Genomic DNA, 19420 nt, shown 5'->3' on the forward strand with positions numbered 1-19420 from the left:
TGACCCTTCTTCCAGCCTCATTCCTGCAAATTCACTTAGTAATTAGCTCTAGGAAACCACCTCTGGGCTTGCTGCCTTCTTCCTGTGTTTGAGTGTTTGCTTAGGCTATTCCTTCTACCTGATGCGCCCGTCCACCTGCCTTGTCCCAAGCCCCACTCATCCGTCAGGACTCAGCTGCACGGCCACCTCCTCCGAGAACTTTTCGTGTCTCCTCCAGGCAAGAGGAAGACGTTTTCTTGTTCACTTGTCTGTCTGCTGCTTTGGTTTAGAACCTTCTTAATGGGGGCTGGGTCTGGGGGTGCTATCTTGTTCTTTTCTGTATTTCTGGCGCATTTGTGGGTACCCTGCAATGCTTGTGGATTTAACAAATTGCCATGATTAATGGAACATGTACTTTTGCTGAAATACATTGCTGCTGTATCTTCAGTCACCTTGGGAAGGACTAAACACCTAGGTGTGAGGCTGATGCTAGCAAATTGCTTGTTCCAAACCTCATAAAGCCATTATCTTTTCATTTCAGAGCCATAACACTTTAAATAGATCACAGAGATGCTGGCCAGAGTTTCTGATTTTCCCATATTTCAGGCACCGGAGTTGATCGAGACGTTCAGAATTTAGCACTTGGGGCTTGTCGTGATAATCTGTGCGCCCTTCCAATCTATTCTGAGCTAGAATTGATGAACACTCTTAAAAGGGGAAAAACAAAATTTAGCAAATTGCTGCACTAATTAAAGTGAAAGCCAGCCGCCCGGTCTCTCAGGGTCTTAGCGCCAACCCTGTGGGGAAGAGAACAGGATGGGGGCACAAAACACTTGCTCTCCTTTCTTAGAGCGGCCCTGGTGTCTGTGCCCTGTGCGAACCGGGACCCCCTCTGCTTTTTAGGAAGGCACGGAGTCGTAGAAGAAACCCCAACTTCATATCCTGTCTTGCCACTTAGGAGCTGTCTGATTTGGGTGCTGAGCCTGGGCTTGATCAGCTGTCGCATGGGGGGGACAGTCCCAGCTGTGGAGGAAGATACTGGATTAAATAGGATAAGTCACCTGAAGGCCTGGCTGTGCCTGAGATGCAACAGGTTCTTGAAAATCTGTCTTTTCCCATTGCAACCATGGCCTGTAGGGCGAAATTACTCTTGATCATATGGCCCGTGAGGAAGCCCACGGGCCGTTGGGAGGTTGAAAGGTAGGGCATCATCTCCACCACCTGTAACCTGCTCCTGGGACCCCAGGGCTTCTTTAGGGGCTTGGAGGAAGGGGGCGGGGTGGGGTGGGGGAAGCCTAGAGCTCAAACTCCCTCATGTGCTCACATGACTCCAGATAGTTATTGTTGTTACATGCTAGGTTCTCACCTATTTGAACTGAAGACTCCCTGGCTTCAAAAATAAGAAGTAAAAAAGAGAGATAATAAGCAGATGTGTTCATCTGCAGAGTGCTGCCCTTTGCTGTGCCTCCTCCTGCTGCCTTTGCCATGCAAGGTCCCCCACCACCTGCAGTTTACTTCCCTCCCACCTAAACATCTCTGACCCTCAGTCCTGTATCCCATGAGGCCGCTGCCAGAATCTGATAAGAGCGATGAGTATGAAGGCATTGTGTCAAGCCTCATTTTTCCTGAATTCATGCTAACAGTCGTAATAATTTATACATCGTTTTGTTCAGCCAACCCGAGTCCAGGATCTGCCTCCTCTCCCCGCCCTGATCCTCTCCTGGAGTCTAGCTCCATCATCTGCCTAGTGGCTCATCCACAAGAGTCTGCCTTGGCTAGGTCTCCCATCCTGCCTCTGACCATCCAAGGTCCTAGCTTGTCTTTGTCTCCCCCACTGCCGTCCTAGTCTAAGCATGTGTGGTCTTTCCCCAGAACATCGGCAGTTTCCCCCACCCCCTTCCCCTCTGCTCACTTCTCCCCCGGATCTCTTCTCCATCCGTAGCAGGAATCAGCTTTCCCCAACGCAAGCCCAGCCACACAATCCCCCGTCCTCCACCTAGACCTTCAATGGTTTTGCAGTGCTTTAACTATGGAGACGCGGTCCTTAACCGAGTCGTGCTTCTCTGCACACTCTGGCTCCTGCCTCTTTCCAACTTCACCTTGTGCTGTGAGCACCCATTAGATCTCACAGGCTGCTCGCTTCCTCCCCTTCCATGGGTGGGGGCTTTGACCAGTCATGTCTTCTGTCTGTTGTGCTCTGAGCATTCTCTCCCCCTTCACTGATTAACTCCACATTTGTTTGCGTACACTTCACGGACTCAGGGAAACCCTCCCTGCTTTCATCATCTTATCAGGGTTCCTTTGTGATAGCTTCTCACAGGATCACATTCATTTCTTCAGTAAACTCACCCCAGCGGGTAGGCTTTCATGCCTTTGTGTGATGAGCTGGTCCATGTCTGTCTCTCCCCTAGAATATAGGCTTTTGAGAAAGCTGCCGTCCTGTCTGTTTTTCATCACCCTTGTATCCCGAACATCTGGCAAGATCCCTGGCCTATGAAAACGTTTGCTAAGTGAGTGATACACAGTCAAATTGTCGCTGGGTCCCGGAGAGACATAAAGCCATTAGGAAGGGATTTCTTGATCCCTGTGAGGGCTCGTGACATTCCCGGAGCTCACTGTGCCTCAGAGCATGAGAGGGCAGCAGGTATTCGTCTACCAGGGACCCTGCAGTGGCATAGATAAGACAGATCCACCTGTCCCAACCTGCCGTAAGGTCCCAAGAGCAGCCCTGGGATAGGTGTCTTTCCGTGACAGTTATACCAGGAAGGGAACGCACTGAAACACGGGCCATTAGGCGATGTTAGAGTAGGACCGATGATGACATGGGTCCGTCCTGTGTCTGCACTCGGGTGCAGGAAGCGTGGCGGACGGTACCCTCAGCAGACGTATAAGACAGCCTCCCCCAGCAGGGCTCTGAGACATCATTCATACAACTGTTGGAAATGGCTTTTCTCTGAAGTCCTCTCATGGGCCCCTTACTATGTATCTGTTAGCGCAGGAGAATGGAGTAACGGGGAAAAGGAAGTTAGGAAGGATCAGTGCATGATTAAAAATGAGCCACAAGAAATTCACGCTGGACTGGTCCGCTTCTCTCCATAATGACCAATTAATGTGGATTTGCAAACAGTGATCGCTCAGTCTGCCTGGCCCCGTGGCCTGTGATGCACTCATTCATTGGTCTTTCTGATGTTTACGTGGCCCGTTCCTTGCCGGCTTCCGAGTCCCCAGATCAACAAAGCTACCAGACCTGAGTGCTCCAAGCTCTATTTGAGACATGTCACCAGGGGAGGGGGGAGCAGAACCAGGACGCCTCCTTTCTGTGTGGAGCTTTGCAGGTGGCGGCAGGCTGTCACTCGCTTCTCAGGACAGCCCGCTGGGGGGAGAGAGCGCACTCGTTACTTCCATCACACAGGCGATTTATCAATTGAAGCACGGAGTCGAAGGATATTTGCTTAAGATCAGGCAGCTAATAAATGCCAAGACTGCTGTTTGATTTTTCCCTTTCCAAATGCAATGATATGAGATCCGGGCTTGTGTGCTTCCGGAGGTGGGACACATGGGAAGGAAAGGCGGGGAACGGGAGCTGCAACCACCGGGGGATGAACTTGCTGCTGCTACGTTGCCCTTGAACTCAACATTCCTGTTTTCAATGACTTTGGACCCCTGAGGCTGCGGTGTAACCTCTGTTATGTGTGGAACAAACACTGTCTTAGGTTTACGTGCCTCTCTCATGGAACAGCAGGTCCTATTCTGATTCCCACTCTACCAATAAGGGGACAGAGGCAAGTGTTAAATAACTAACCCCAAATCACACACGTCACCAGTGCCTGGCAGAGCTGGGATTAAAATCCAGAAGAGACTCCGCCATCCACCGTTCTTCACTGTGTTCTGTTTTCTTCTTGGCCGGTCTTGACGCTAAGAAAGACTAATGGCATCTAGACAAGGGTCCTCTGAGTTCTCAGCGGTGTTCTTTTTCTGCTTGTGCCTGAAGCACAAGGGCGTTCAGCGTGACCCCTCCCTTTAAATGCCCGCAGGAACAGAGCGTCCTGTTGGGGAGAAAAGCGTATCTTGCTAAGGATGCTGCCGAGGGTTGGGACAGCCCCGTCATGGCCACCCAGGGCTCTTTGTCTAAACCAGGCAGTCACCCCTTTGGAGAGTTGGCCTTTGATTGGCAAGATGTTTGCCAGTTCTCAGGCGAGGCTCTGCATGCCCACCCGCCTTTGCTCTTGCCCCGGCTGGCCCAGAAAGTCACCCCCAGGCCACTGGTGGGGCAAGGATGATCCCAAGTTCTTGAGGGGCCGTGGCCGGGCCAGGGGCTGTTTCATGATTCCCCAGTCGAGCCAGGAGCCCTAATGTATCTCCTTTTCTCTTAGACCTTCAGCCTGCTTGTTAGCAGGATCAGAAAGGTTAGGAAGTGGGATTCAGGACTGTGGTTGCAGAAAATAGGGATGGTTGACTTGAAAACTGGCTTCCTGTGCATCCTCAGTTGCCTTTGTTCTGGTCCCCATGGAGAATGGCAGAGGCTCTCTTTAGACAACTGTCATCATTCAGCCCCTGCTGTCCTTTGGGAGACAAACTTCTATTATTCCTCTCACTGGGGGCAGGGGGGGTGGTGGAAGAGAGGGGGCCGTGAAGAAACTACTGCCTGTCCCATCTGTCAGGAAGGTGTGCTTCCTGAGTGATGGCATTTTCAGCAGGAGGGACTGATGGTGACATGGACTCGTAGAGTCTCGAGGTTAGAAAGAAGCCCACTCCTCATAGGCTGTGTGGTGGTTTTTGTGTATGTGTTTGAGAAAGGACATCCGGGGGCGTTAAGCAAGTTGCCCCAAATCTCACATGTGATACTTTCTAAACATCCTCCTCCCCACATTGGGTCTGCCTTTGATGCTGGCTCGGCCTGGAATCTCGTTCCAGAGGGCCACACCCCTGGCAGTGGCTGAGCTCCCAGGGCAGTGAACAGACATATCCCTGACGGCTGGCACCGTTCCGGTCTGACTTGGCCTGCAGAGGAAAGACAGACGAAGACCTAGGCCTTGTCTCTCCTGGGGAGGGCATGCCCTGCCGAAGAATGAGAAATGAAGCAGAGTGTGTGTGGCTCTCGGGATCCGTCGTGTCCAGTTTCTCCAGTAACATCGTAGCTAACGATGAGAGCAGCACACAGAGCTTAACCATCTTGCAGCGTTGGTAGCCCGAGCTCCCCTTGATTGGAGAGGAGGAAATGCACTTGGATGAGGTCTTCTGATGGGAACACGGTGCTTGGCCCAGAGTAGGCCCTCAACAAATTGTTCCCTCCTCTTCCTCTGTGGCGTCTTTGAAGATGGCCGGGATTAACCTCTCACACCTCTCTCCTCCAAGCCCACCGTGTCAAGACGCCTTGTCTTGCCCTACAGCAAAGGAACACATGATACCTTCTCATCAGAGGGTATATATTTTCTTTCGATGGTTTCCCTAGAATACTTGAGGAGTTTAGGCTCTGGTTCCTTCTCTCCTTTTGGGTCAAACATGATGCAGGAAGGTTGGCTGAGGTTAAATATTATGTCCAGGTCCGGAAAAAACTGCTGTGTTGCCATTTTTCGGTATTGCTTCTCTGTTTCCTGGATTACCTGCATGATTTCTGAATGGGAGAGCTGGTTCTGTAAGGCCAGCAAGACACATCTGGCCTGGCCTGAGTGTTAGGTTTTTCCCTCTGCCCACAAGGACAAGATCACAGAACAGACATGGATAAGGGAAATGCGTTTGAAAACAGACTTTTCTGTGGCAAGAGGACTGATCTTTGGCTTTTCAGTAGGAGACATGGAACATTGTCGACAACCCACAGAAATTGTCATCTGTGTTAGAAAAGAATCTTCCTGTGTCACTTGCACAATTCACTTTGTGCGCAGGCAAATGTTTCTTTATATAACAGCGTGTCCTAATGAATGGGCCTTGTCCCCTTTCGAGAATCCTAGAATCTTAATTAGGAAGGAACTTGGCATTCATCTGGCATAACCTTCCACTTTCTTCTATAATATTCTGTGTAAATGGTCATTAATCGTCTGCTTTTGAGTCCTTCCGGAGATGAGAGATCATTACCTCCCCAAGGACCTTGTTCCATATTTAGAAACTCAATTAGAAATAGTCGCCTTGTGCGGTACTGAGCACTTCATCCTTTTGAGAGCCCCCCCCCGCCCGCCCGCCCCGCCTCATTGGTCCTGAGCATCTAGAAAGACCAAATGTCTGTTAACTTGTCTGCCTGGCCCACTAGACTATGAGAACTAGAGGGGTCAGGCCTCTTTTATCTGGAGGACCAGCTTTTAGGATAAAACTTGGCCAACCACAGCTCCCAGAAAACGCGTGCCTTCTGTTTTCAGGTCTGCAGAGTAAGTGATCCCGGTGTTGGCGGACCTGGGCTAGCCATGGAATCATCCCCATTCCTTCAACCACAATCCAAATGGCAGCACTGGGAGAGCCTAGTGATACGTAACTGTATCCTCTGACATGTTGGTGTAGTAAGTGGTTTCCAAGCCACCAGCTTCCTTGGGTGGGCTCACTTTGGTCCCATCTGTATACCTACCACTCGCAGTGGGCCTTCAGGATATAGCAGTTGTTGCAGAACCATGTATGTGACGTGTCCCAGCTGCAGCTATAACTGACATGCCCCAGCTGCAGACTTGTATTCGTTTAAAGCAATTCAGTGTCCCACTTCTTGCCCCCTCTTGAACTTGGATCCCTTCTTGCCCCCTCTTGAACTTGGATCCCTTCCCACGTTCATCCTTGTGGTCTTGTGGTCCATCCTCCTTGATAAAGAAGAAAATGCTTTCCTGTGCCTGATCGCATTGCGTCGTTTCAAGAATCCCATGCCGTAGAAGCAGCGTGTGTTTCCTTTTGTTCACAAGGAGTTAGCAGGATGCTGCTCATCGGAGGCGGGCGTGATGCTGAAACGGAGTCCTCCTGACCTTCGAGGCAGTACTCTTCTCTTGTGCCACTGTTCTTACCTGCCTGGAACTTGGGTTAGAAAACAACTTAAGTGATTCAAAAGTGGAGTTATAAGGATGGATTTTGGAATGTAAGCTGGACCAAAGAAAAAAGAAAGTGAGAGAGAGCAGAGGTATTTGATGGATGCGGTTAGAAAAATTTTACAGTGAGAACAGGAGGTTTGTGTCCAAATGTTTTGAAAGGATAAAAGGCTGGATTTAGGGGGGAGAGGGTGGACTGTTAGCACTTCAGTGTTTTAGAGGAGGTACGTTTTTGGCATGTTACCCTGGGATGGAGTGGCCGAGTGGGTGAAAGGCTAATGAAAATTAAGGGCTACAGGCACTTCAAAGTCAGGGTGTTGGACTGTCCTTGCAGGAGATGATGAAATCCAAGAAAAATTGTCAAGAGCTGAAAAGAATTCTGCATATAGAATCCAAAAGGGCATGTATAACCCAGGGGGGAAAAAAAAAACAGTGGACAAGTTTCCCACATCATGGTACACCCTAGAAAAACATTTAAATTATAAGGAATAAAAAAAAATATTCCTTTAAGAATAACTCTCATCATTAATAAGAATTGATTATGTGCCAACTTAACAGCTTCATGTGCATAATCTTATTTTATCCCCACCATAAGCCTTGTGGGGAGTATAATTTATTTTCTCCCCTTTCCAGGTAGGAAAATAGAAGCATACAAAAGAGACTTGTTGAAATTACTCAGCACTGTGGAACCAAAATACAAATCGAGGTCATCTGCCTCTTGACCAGTGTGGTCCTATAGGACAAATCGTATGTGTAATTAAGGATTTTTCTAGTAGCCACATTTTCAAAGGTGAAGTGAATTTCAATAATACATTCTATTTAACCGTGTGTATCTGAACAACTATCGTTTCAACATGTCAGTATTTTAAAAATTCCTAATGAGATATCTTGCATCCTTTTTCACATTCATTTTTCCAAGCTCACCATATGCTTTAGACATCTCTATTTGGATAGGCTGCATTTCAGGGGCTCAATAGCCACATTTGATTGGTGGCCATGGACAAGGAGTAGAGATTAATTTCTAAGTCTATATATATATGTGTGTGTATATATATATTATTATTATTATTATTATTATTATTATTTTTTGCTTTTTTAGGGGCGCACTCATGGCATATGGAGGTTCCCAGGCTAGGGGTCCAATCGGAGCTATAGCCACCGGCCCACGCCACAGCCACAGCAACGCCAGATGGAGCCATGTCTGCGACCCACACCATAGCTCACGGCAACGCCAGATCCTTAACCCACTGAGCGAGGCCAGGGATCGAACCCTCATCCTTCTGGTTCCTAGTCGGAATCTTTTCTGCTGCACCACGGCAGAAACTCCTAAGGCTGTATTTTTAATACAAGGGCAGGAGAGGAAGAGAACCAGTCTGTGTTTGAAGAATAAAAAATTCTCACTATAATAATAAATGTCCCAATGAAATGTCCACAAAGTTTTGAGCAGAAAAGACAGAGACCTGAGAACCAGCCAAGCTCTCTCATGTATGAAGGCAAAAGAAAAAAAAATGTTATGCCACAGCTCACAAAGTATACACCAGTGTATACTTCTTGAAGTAAGTGTTGTATTTGTCAGCCAACCAAAAATGTAATCAAAATGAATATTCAGAGACTATGAAGAGGTCTTGTTTTAAAGGGGTAAGGAGTAGGTACTGGAAGAAGTTAACACATGGAGTGATCTGTAAATAATTGTTTCAAGTCAGTTGCAAAGCTGAATGCAGATGCCAAAAGTTGCTCTTGGAACCATACAAATAAGCAGCGGATCATAGACATTTTAAAACAACCTGGGAAGTGTGGATTTGAAAGCTGCTAAGCCTCTTGTGTCTTGTGGGGTAACTCAGAGGGTATTTTTTAAACCCCTCTTTCTGATCATTAGGGGGGAAAAAATGTAAGGTGTTTCTAAAAATCTCAAAGGTGACCACTGGTAAAACGATAAATAGATTTGAAAGTAAGCGATTGCAAATCAAACAAACTCTGTATGAAATAGGTAGGAAGCAAAGAAAGTGAGAAATAAAATGATGTTGCAGTATTAGCTATCCATATGGGGAAAAAAAGGAATCTTGACTTTGACTCTCTACCCTATGCTAAAATTAACTTGAAAGGCATCTTATGCCTAAGTGTAAGAGCCACAAACACAGCATTGGTGGAAGAAAATAGAGGAGAAAATCTTAAGAGACTTTAGGTTATAGGCAAAGATTTCTTTGGTAGGATTTGAAAGGCACAAACTACAAAAGAAAAATATTGATAAATTGGACTTCGGCTAAACTGATAGTTTTTGTTCTTCCAAAGACATTAAGAAAATAAAATGACAAACCACAGACTGGGAGAAAATATTGGCAAAGCACACGTCTGATAAAAGATGTGTATCTAGGAGTTCCCATTGTGGCACAGCGGAAATGAATCCGACCAGGAACCATGAGGTTGCAGGTTCGATCCCTGGTCTCACTAAGTGGGTTAAGGATCTGGCATTGCCATGAGCTGTGGTGTAGGTCACAGGCACGGCTTGGATCTGGCGTTGCTGTGACTGTGGTATAGGCCAGCGGCTGTAACTCCTCCAACTGGACCCCTAGCCTGGGAACCTCCATATGCCGAGGGTGTGGCCCTAAAAAGCAAAACAAACAAACAGAAGATGTGTGTCTAGATTAGATAGAACTCTTACAACGATATCAAGAAGACAAATGACCTAGTTTGAAAATGGGCAATATATTTTAAGAAACTGGAGTTCCCGTCGTGGCGCAGTGGTTAACGAATCCGACTAGGAACCATGAGGTTTCGGGTTCGATCCCTGCCCTTGCTCAGTGGGTGAAGGATCCAGCGTTGCCGTGAGCTGTGGTGTAGGTCGCAGACGCGGCTCGGATCCTGCGTTGCTGTGTCTGTGGCGTAGGCCGGCAGCTACAGCTCCGATTTGACCCCTGGTCTGGGAACCTCCATGTGCTGAGGGAGGGGCCCAAGAAATGGCAAAAAGACAAAAAAAAAAAAAAAAAAAGAGACACATGACCAAGAAGACATAGTGATAGCCAGTAAGTCCCTGAACCATGTCCAGCATCACTAGTCGTCCTGGAAATGCAGGCAGAGACCAGCATGCGGTGCTCCTCCGCACTCACTGCAATGACTAAATTGTAACAAACTGAGGATAACCTGTTGGTGAGAATGTGGCACAGCCGGAGCTCCCGTTCATTGTTGGTGGAAGCATAAGATGGAACATACAACCCCTTTGGGAAACAAGTTTGTCAGTTTCTTAAAAAGGTAAACACAAACTCACAATATGGCCCAGCGCTTCCACTCCTGGGTAATCATCTAAGAGAAAGAAAACCGTACATGTACACAAACAGTTGTATATAAACATCCACAGCTTTAGTCATGGAACGCCTGTGCCCATCCATTGGAGAAAACAGTGGTGGCAAATCCGTTCAGTGGAATGGTACTCAGCAATGAAATGTCGTGTGTGTGACAGTATGAGTGGATCTCAGGTGTGGGATGCTAAGTGAAAAAAGCCAGGCACAAAAGACTGCATGTTCTGTCATTCCATCGATATGAAGTTCTTGAAAGCAGCAGAAGTTACTAGGGGCGAAGTGGCGGTGAAGGGGGGATTGCCTTAAAAGGAACATGGGGAAACTTCTGGGAGCTGATGGAGTTTTTTATAAAGTGATCCCTGCAGCAGTTACAAATTCTACTTTCATTAAATTATACATTTAAAAGGGACGATTGTAATGTAGCTAATTTTTTTTCTCAAAGTTGAAAAATAATGCATAAAAATGCTATTCCAGAAGCAAAACCAACTTTATTTTAATAAATGCAAATGCTTCATACTCTTCAATTGTTAGACAAAACTCTGATGATTGATCAACGTTTTACGGCCCTACCTGTGGCATATAGAAATTCCCAGGCTAGGGGTTGAATTGGAGCTGCAGCTGCCTGTCTACACCACAGCCACAGCAATGCAGGATCTGAGTCACCACAGTTTGCTGCAGTGCTGGATCCTTAACCCACTGAGTGAGGACAGGCATCAAACCTGCACCCTCACGGAGACTGTGTTGTGTTTTTAACCTGCTGAGCCACAGTGGGAACTCCTAAATAGTGGCAACTTAACTGTGTGCTTAACTGTCTTTAAGAAACATGCCTAAAATAAATTATAAAGTTTAAAAAAGTAAAAAATTATAAGATTTATGGGATGGCTCAGACTTATGAAGACAAATATGGTAGAGATATGTTCTTTGCCAGTGAACTCAAATATTAAATACATTTAATTAGTACAGTTAATAATTTTGAATTGATGAGTATGATACCCATAAGAGGATATAATAGACAAGCTCTTTTCCAACTAGAAATCTTCCAAATACATAAAGCAAAAACTGATAGAAATACATAGAACTACAGGGTATGTTGGGAGAGTCTTGGCCACTAAAATGCAAATCATAATATTAATGACATAGATAGTTTTAAAAGTATAATCGATAGCAATAAATATCAAATTTCACAACCGTAAAATGGAATAAAAATGGATTTTCAAATGGAATAAAAATGGATTTTCAAGTATTCATGAAAAAAATTACATAGTCTGAGGGCCAAAGAAAACCTGATTAATTTTCAAATTATAAAAATTATATAGGCTTCATTTTTGGTCTCAGTGCATTAAAACTACCTATCAGAAACAAACTTTGCAGTGGCTGGTTCAAAATACTTGGAGATTGGGGGAGGGTGAAGAATTTTTCTAAATGCTTATTTAATTCAAAAGGAAATAAAGTGTAAAATTATAGCCTATTCTGAAAATAGCCAAAGAAGAGCATTTCACAGTGAAGTTTATGGGATGTGCCCAGAGCTGTCACTGGAGATGGTTTAATAGCCGTCAGTGCTTTTCATTACTCAAAAACAAAGATGATGATAAATGAATCTCATATTCCACTTCTAATTTAAACAAGAACAATGGTGTGGACCTGAGGAAAACAGAAGGGAAATAAAGGCAACCACCAAAGTCCGTGCAGTAAGAAAAATGAAAACCAGAAAACTGAAAGTCACATTTAGAAAGCCGGTTCTTTCTAGAAGACAATGGCAAACATCTGGCAAATGTGACAATGAACAGTGGAGAAAATGTTCACAAGCCAAAGACTAAACAAGATCGTAGACAGCCATAGAAAATGATAATAAATAATAGTAATAGGAGTTCCCGTCGTGGTGCAGTGGTTAACGAATCCGACTAAGAACCATGAGGTTGCAGGTTCGATCCCTGCCCTTGCTCAGTGGGTTAACGATCCGGCATTGCCGTGAGCTGTGGTGTAGGTCGCAGACGCAGCTCAGATCCTGCGTTGCTGTGGCTCTGGTGTAGGCCGGTGGCTAAAGCTCCGATTCAACCCCTAGCCTGGGAACCTCCATATGCCGCAGGAGTGGCCTGAGAAATAGCAAAAAGACAAAAAAAAATAAAAATAAAAATAAAAATAACAATAATAACCAACATTTATTTGGTGTCTGTCACATACCAGATAGAGTGGTCAGCATTCAGTGTGGATTATCTCATGTAATTCTCACGACCTCGACTCTTTAAAATTAGTGCCGTTATTGGGTAGAGTTCTCTGTGCTCCCCGGTGTTCTGTGATAATCTGTGTGGGAAGAGAATCTGAAAAAGAATGGATGTGGGTGTGTGTATAACCGAATCACCATGTTGTAGAGCAGAAGTGATGCCAGCTCTGAAAATCGACCGTCCTTCAACACAGCCGAAAAAACATGAGTGCGCTTGGGATCCCATTTTGCAGACGTGGGACCTCAGACCAGAGGCAGTTTGGCCAAGATATCTGGGTTAAGAAGGGGTGGAAGCGAAAGAAGCCCTTCAGCCTGGCCGTGGCTCTGGGTTTTAACCGTCCAGCACTATACTGTGTGACACCCCCTGCTGATTTGGGACATCACTGGCGTGTCCTCATGCATTTGGCTAAAACAAGGTTTGCGTGTATTGCCGCCAGTTTCCTGAGGCAGTCAGTCCTCATGACTTTGAATTAAATTTTCCACTTGAGGAGTCCCCCCGGTGACCTAGCAGTTAAGGACCTGGCCTTGTCCCTGCCGTGGCTCTGAAGACTCCAGTCCCTGGCCTGGAAACTTCAGATGCCACAGATGTGGCCAAAAAGATAAAACTTTAAAATAAAGGCGTTAGTTCCCTAAGGTTTGTTGGATCTAACAGGTGGCTTGAGTTCAGAGCACACACCGTTGTGTGATAGACCTTCGAGGTACTGATTCTCAAGGCTCCCTCCCCGCACCCAGTCGCAGTTCACCATCGAGCTAAAGACCAGGGTGTTTCCCGGCTTTCCTCCTCTGGGTGGTGGAGTTTGTTTCCAGATCCCCTTGATTGCAGAGAGTACAGACTTTGGGGTCCTCGCGTTATGCAGATGTCTTTCTGTCTCCTTGTTAAGCCACACCTTGATCCTTATCTTCTCTCTTCTGCGCCCCAGCCCATAGCAATGACAGCACAAGTTCAAGGGCTGTTTCCCTCCGCACAATACCTGGGTTCAGGAAATTGCTTAGACAAAAAAACCCAAATCTGAATATTTTCATCTAAATGCGATGAAAATTTGCCTATGCCCAAAGGAAACGGAGAAAAAAAATTGTCAAAAGTCTAATAGATTTGACTAATTAAAATGGAAGAAAAAAAGGAAAAAATTCTAGACTTCCCCTTGTGGCTCAGTGGGTTAAAAATCCAACATAGAAGTTCCCATTATGGCACAGCAGAAATGAATCCGACTAGGAACCACGAGGTTGTGGGTTCAATCCCTGGCCTCGCTCAGTGGGTTAAGGATCCGGCATTGTGGGTCTGGCATTGCAGTGAGCTGTGGTGTAGTTTGCAGACGTGGCTCTGATCTGGCTTTGCTGTGGCTCTGGCGTAGGCCAGCGGCAGCAGCTCTGATTAGACCCCTAGCCTGGGAACCTCCATGTGCCGGGGGGTGCAGCCTTAGAAGGACAAAAGACAAACAAACAAAAAACCCCGACATAATATCCTGCATAGTATCCATGAGGACGCAGGTTTGATCCCTGGCCTTGTTCAATGGGTTAAGGATCCAGCATTGCCCCAAGCTGCAGCATAGGTCACAGATGCGGCTAGGATCCAGTACGATGTGGCCGTGGCATAGACCTGCAGCTGCAGCTCTGATCCAACTCCTAGCCTGGGAACTTCCTTATGTCTGAAAAAGGGGGACATAGGGGATTCTAAGTGTCAGTCAGCACTGAAGCGGTATCAAGTGGCAAGTGATAAATTGGGAAAAATATACATTAAACAAAAAGAAGATAATATATAAAGGACTCTTACAACTCGATAGGAAAAGTAAATATACCAATGGAAAATGAGTAAAAGGATAAGAAAGGAACTTAAAAAGTTCCTTTTGTAAGGATAAGCAAGTAGTAAAAATATATATAACAGTATCACTTTTAAAAAATATAGAGAAATAAGACTTTTATATATAAAAGGCAAAGGCTTTTTAAAAATGTATGACCTAATATTGACAAGTATCCACTGGGGCCAACTCTCATGAAAGTGTCTGCTATAAATGAATGTCTGAACAGTCTGTCTTTTTAAGTACTTTGGCAGTACTTGTCAATTTTTTTAAAACATATATATAAGCTGTAAGATGCAGAAATTTGTTGTCCTACAGAAACAGAGGCAAAGAATCTCATTCTGTTGTTGTTTGTTTACCAGTAGCAAACATCAGACACAACTTCAATGCCCACAGTGGTGAAAAGGTAGAGACGTTATAGAACATTTTTACAGCTTTTCAAAAATTACTGGCCTTAATAAAATTTTTATTAAATAGTAACAAAATTGAATGCTGGTCGAATAAATGAAAAGGGAAAATACTTGCAGTGTAATCAGTTTTTTTTAAAAAGACGCACAACTACTTCATCTAGGAATTCCCACTGTGGCTTAGAGGGTTAAGACCCTCATGTCATCTCCGTGATTATGCTGGTTCAAACCCTGGCCTTGCTCAGTGGGTTAAGAATCCAGCGTTACCACAAGCTATGGTGTAGGTCACAGATGTGGTTTGGATTTGATGTGGCTGTGGCTGTGGCCTCAGCTGCAGCTTTGCTTCAACCCCTAGCCTGGGAACTTCCGTATGCCACAGGTGCCGCTATAAAAAGAAAAAAAAAAGAAAAAAGAAAGTCTTCTATGTAGTCTTAAAATTATTGCAGAGGGAAGAACATAAAGTAACATTTAATAAGTCACCTCTGGGTTGAGGAATTCTAGTTCTTTTTGGTTGTTGCTGCATTTGACAAAATTTCTATAGAACACAGTTAAAAAAAAAAATCTTTTTTCTTCTGAAAGAAGGGAGGCAGAGAGGGAGCAAAGGAAAAAGAAGGGACCTGAAATAGGGAAGCCTTGTTCTCCTAGCACATGGGCCACATGACGTGTTGATGGATTTGAGAGCATACACCCTGGGGTCCTAGCCAGCCTGGCTGCCTGGGAATGGGAACTGTCCAGGGTACCCCCCAGTTTCTGTAAGAGGAGCTTGCAGGTGAGAAGCTGGTTGGAAGAGGGTGCAAGAACTTCTTGCGGCTTTAGGTGCATTGGCAAATCCACCCTCTTAGATCCTGTCCGAGGTGTCTTTGGGGACAGAGAAAGGAGCATAACGAGGAGAGACGCTACTCAGGAATCACCTCACACCCTTTGGCGCAGCCCCAGTGAGACTTGCTTTGTTCCTGTGGTCAGATCAGAATGCAATTGGTTCATCTGTTCTAGATTTGCCGTTTGAAATTGTGACAGTTCCCAGAGAGAAGGTACAGAAGTGTCTCGGTTAAAACCTCAGTCTTTTGGTCCCTAGGCTATCACACGGTGTGTAACATCAGTTAGACCACTTTCGGTGCAAGTGGCGGCGTGTGGGGGGGACCCCCGGAAAGATGACTTCAACAACCTGTGTATTTTCCACGCACAGGTCGGCAGTTTCGTGCAAGATGGGACTCTTTTGGGCTCCTCATGGTCACAATGGGTTATTGCAAATCCAGCAGTCACAGGACAGTGGGAAAGAAAAAGAGAAGCCTTATACCTCTCTCTCTGCCGGGGAAGGAGTCTTCTCCCTTGCCCCCCAGCTCCCATCAGACTTCTCATCTGCACTGACCTGGAGTAACTCCTCGGTCCCTCATGTCTGCAGAGGAGACCAGGGACGTGAGGGCTGCTGTGTGTGTGTCTCTGTCTGTGCCCGTGTGTGTGTGTGTCCTTTTGTTTGCAGTCTTTACGGTAGAGAGTTGGAAGAGTGGCTTTGGGTAGGCAACCAGCAGAGGCTCTCCCACCACGCTCTGTAGGTTTATTGTGAGAAGAAAATGTCTGCTGAGGAAGCAGCGATAATCTAAGGGTGCCTTTCCCCTTACTCTGTCTCTTTTATCTGAGTTCAGTAGTTTGGAGGTTGGACTTCCCAAGCCACGGGGTCTATGCAGGAGTTGGTTTCCACTTGCACTAAGACCGAGGTGGAGAGACTGTCCGTCGTTTCCCCTTTCTCCGTCACAGGACACCTGGCTGGCTCGGAAAAGCTGATGCCAATGCTCATGAATAGGGAGCTGGATCCTGACCCAATGAAGAGGAGACAGCTCAAGTCTGTACCTGGGTACCAATCCATCCGTAGATAGGGATTTGCTGAATGCACACTCTTGTAGAGAAGGTCATGTCTTCTCCAAGAATTGAGTGGAAGCCAGTGAAACAGGGAGCAGCGCAAAACGGATCGTTGATCAGCTTGGATGGTCAGGGATGGTTTCCCAGAGGAAGCGGGATGTGGAGCTGGGCCCTGGGGGGGGCCAGTGGGATTTCCAGAAGTGGAAGGGGTCATTCCCTGTGCAAGGTACATCATTGTCCAGAGCAGGTGTAGCGCTTTTTAACTTGCTCTGTGAATTAAGGCCAGGCTTTCCTTGCCTCGAGAAGAAGAATAGCTTTTCCCGAGCTGAATTCCTCTGCCTTCTTAGGATCTGCTGAGCTGAGCTATAAAACTTAATACCCTTATCGTTGTGCTTTTTCTGTCAGAAAAGAAAGAAATGCATTTCTTTTATCTGCCCGGCATGTCTTTCAATTGCTTCACTTAGGAAGGCTACACCTTTTGACAGCAGAAGCACCTCATAAAGCGGGTTCCTCAAACTATCTCCCAGGACTCCTTGGGATGTCCTGGGGTGGGGGGAAGGGGTGGTTTTCACTCTCTATGTAGTTCACATATCCACATTTGAATTAAAAACACAAGGAATGTCTACCATACGCAGAATGTCTGGAAAACCCTAGGGGAGCTCCTGAGGGAACATTGTGACAATGTCACAGAGGCTGCTCAGGGTGGGAAAGATACCTGTGGGCTGCTCTGAGCTGCCCACAGAGTCAGGAAGGTGGAGAGAAGCATGCTTAGTAGCGCATGAGTGTGGACCTAACTGGCCTTACACTTGGAAGATCGAGCTTTCATTTTTACAGTGTGCAGAGTCCATTTTAAACTCAATGTCCCTGGCCTGTTCAGTAGGTTCGAGGGCCCAAGAGAGAGCTGGATGGGACAGGCCTTGTTGAAGTCTTGCCCGAGGTTCTGCTTCCCTTATATATTAGATAAGGAGCAATAGGAAGTCACCTCTGCCCCGTGGGGCATTGCTAGAATGAACAAATAAATCCAAGCTCTCTTTTTTTTTTCTTTTTTCTTTTTGTCTTTTTGCTATTTCTTGGGACGCTGCCGTGGCATATGGAGATTCCCAGGCTAGGGGTCCAATCGGAGCTGCAGCCACCAGCCTACACCAGAGCCACAGCAATGCGTGATCCAAGCCGCATCTGCAACCTGCACCACAGCTCACGGCAACGCTGGATCATCAGCCCACTGAGCAAGGGCAGGGACCGAACCCGCAACCTCATGGTTCCCAGTCGGATTCATTAACCACTGCGCCACGACGGGAACACCAAATCCAAGCTCTTGATCTTCAGGTTCTCGGCTCCAGAGACCTAGGGACCACATGGTTGGGATGTTTTGGTGGATGAGTGGAAGATCAGGAAAGAATAGAATGGATTTATCTACTCCAGATTTATCACTGTACACCACGACGGTTCCCTAAGGGAAAGCGCAGCAGTGGTTTTGTTAAAATCTGCCTCTGGGGGTTCCTGGTTGTGGCTCAGCAGAAATGAGCCTGGCTAGTATCCATGAGGAAGCGAGTTCGATCCCTGGCCTCCCTCAGTGGGTTAAGAATCCATTGTTGGTGTGAGCTATGGTGCAGATTGCAGACGTGGCTTGGATCCTGTGTTGATGTGGCCATGGTGTAGGCTGGCAGCTCTAGTTCTGATTCAGTCCCTAGCCTGGGAACTTCCATATGCCGTCGCTGTGGCCCTAAAAAGCAAAAAAAAAAAAAAAAAAAAAGAAGAAAGAAAAAGCAGCTTCTGTAGCCTGGGTTTATCTTCTCCACGTGACTGCCTTGAAAGGCAGGTAGGTTTTAACAAAAGACTTGATAGGTTTTGAACCTGCTGGAGATGACTGTAGAGACAGAGAGAGAAAGAGAGGGATCAAGTTCAACTCCTGGAATTCTGGGTGCCTGGTGGTATTGCCTGAAATGAGACCGAGGAAGGAACAGGCTTTAGCGGGAAAAGCAAGAGTTCTATGTGTCATCTGTCATCACTATATGTGCCTGGGAGCTGTCCAGAAATGGAAAAGTACTCGTCCTTGCTGTGATCCCCCCATCCCTGACATAATGGCACCGGGCAGGATTAGCAGGTGCACGAGTGTCCCTTTCTCTCGGGACCCTGCAAGCATGGGTTGGGGGACAGCCACATACATCCTGAGGCTGCGATCCAGCTGGAGGAAACCACTCACCCTTTTTTTCATGTAGGGCAAACAGGAGCATGCCCTTGACGTTGTGATGGTAACATTTGGGGCTCTGGTACAAGGGGAAGCCTGAGCTTCAGTGGACGCACAAGGGCTGCCCAACACCCGGAGCTCGGAGTCCTTGGTTCAGTGTGGAGTTGAGTTTAGGATGAGGCTTCCCTGGCTCGTGGAGGACGTGCTCAGTCTAGTGGAAAAGTGGAACCCCTATTGCTGGGAGCAGGCTGTTCGTGGGCCCAGCGATCTCATTGCTACCAGCCAGGAGAGGCTTACCCTTGAATCGGCCCCTGGACAGTCTTGCTGGTCTCTCCTTTGTGCTCTTGAATTTGTAATCCTCCTTAATTCTTTTTCTTACGTGTGGGGGTTATGGAGCTGTCAGTTTTTCTTCTTTGCCATCAGGATGCTGAGGCCTTTCAACCCTTATCTCTTTCTTCAGAGCCAGTTCCTTAACTCTGGGGAATGGAGAACTAACTCTCCAGTAGGTCAAAACTGAGCAAAATTTGGACTCTTGTACCAAGATCAAGTCAAGGTCCTGCGGGTCATGCACACCCATTTTTCTGAGTCATCACTGAAACTTCTGAACAAGGTGTTCCACTGTCGATGTCATGGGGTAGATAATTCTTTCTCGCGAAGGCTGTCCTATCCAGGGAGATTTAATGG

The 19420-nt window shown here is 46.5% G+C and overlaps 1 protein-coding gene and 1 long non-coding RNA gene across 6 annotated transcripts in view; both read left to right on the forward strand.

The window, feature by feature from the left end:
• The window catches only part of LARGE1 (LARGE xylosyl- and glucuronyltransferase 1), a 593475-nt gene that overhangs the window by 320278 nt on the left and 253777 nt on the right, over positions 1–19420 (forward strand). The window lies entirely within an intron of this gene.
• LOC146403151 (uncharacterized) lies at positions 3761–12407 on the forward strand. Its single transcript, XR_014803149.1, has 3 exons — positions 3761–7657; positions 9545–10839; positions 12330–12407. It is a non-coding gene; the product is annotated as an uncharacterized LOC146403151 (long non-coding RNA).

The sequence above is a fragment of the Sus scrofa genome, chromosome 5 (assembly GCF_054392235.1).
Source record: "Sus scrofa isolate SSC_HxYL_T2T_F1_AM1 chromosome 5, Sscrofa_HxYL_maternal_Yorkshire_Landrace_v2.0, whole genome shotgun sequence".
NCBI lineage: Eukaryota > Metazoa > Chordata > Mammalia > Artiodactyla > Suidae > Sus > Sus scrofa.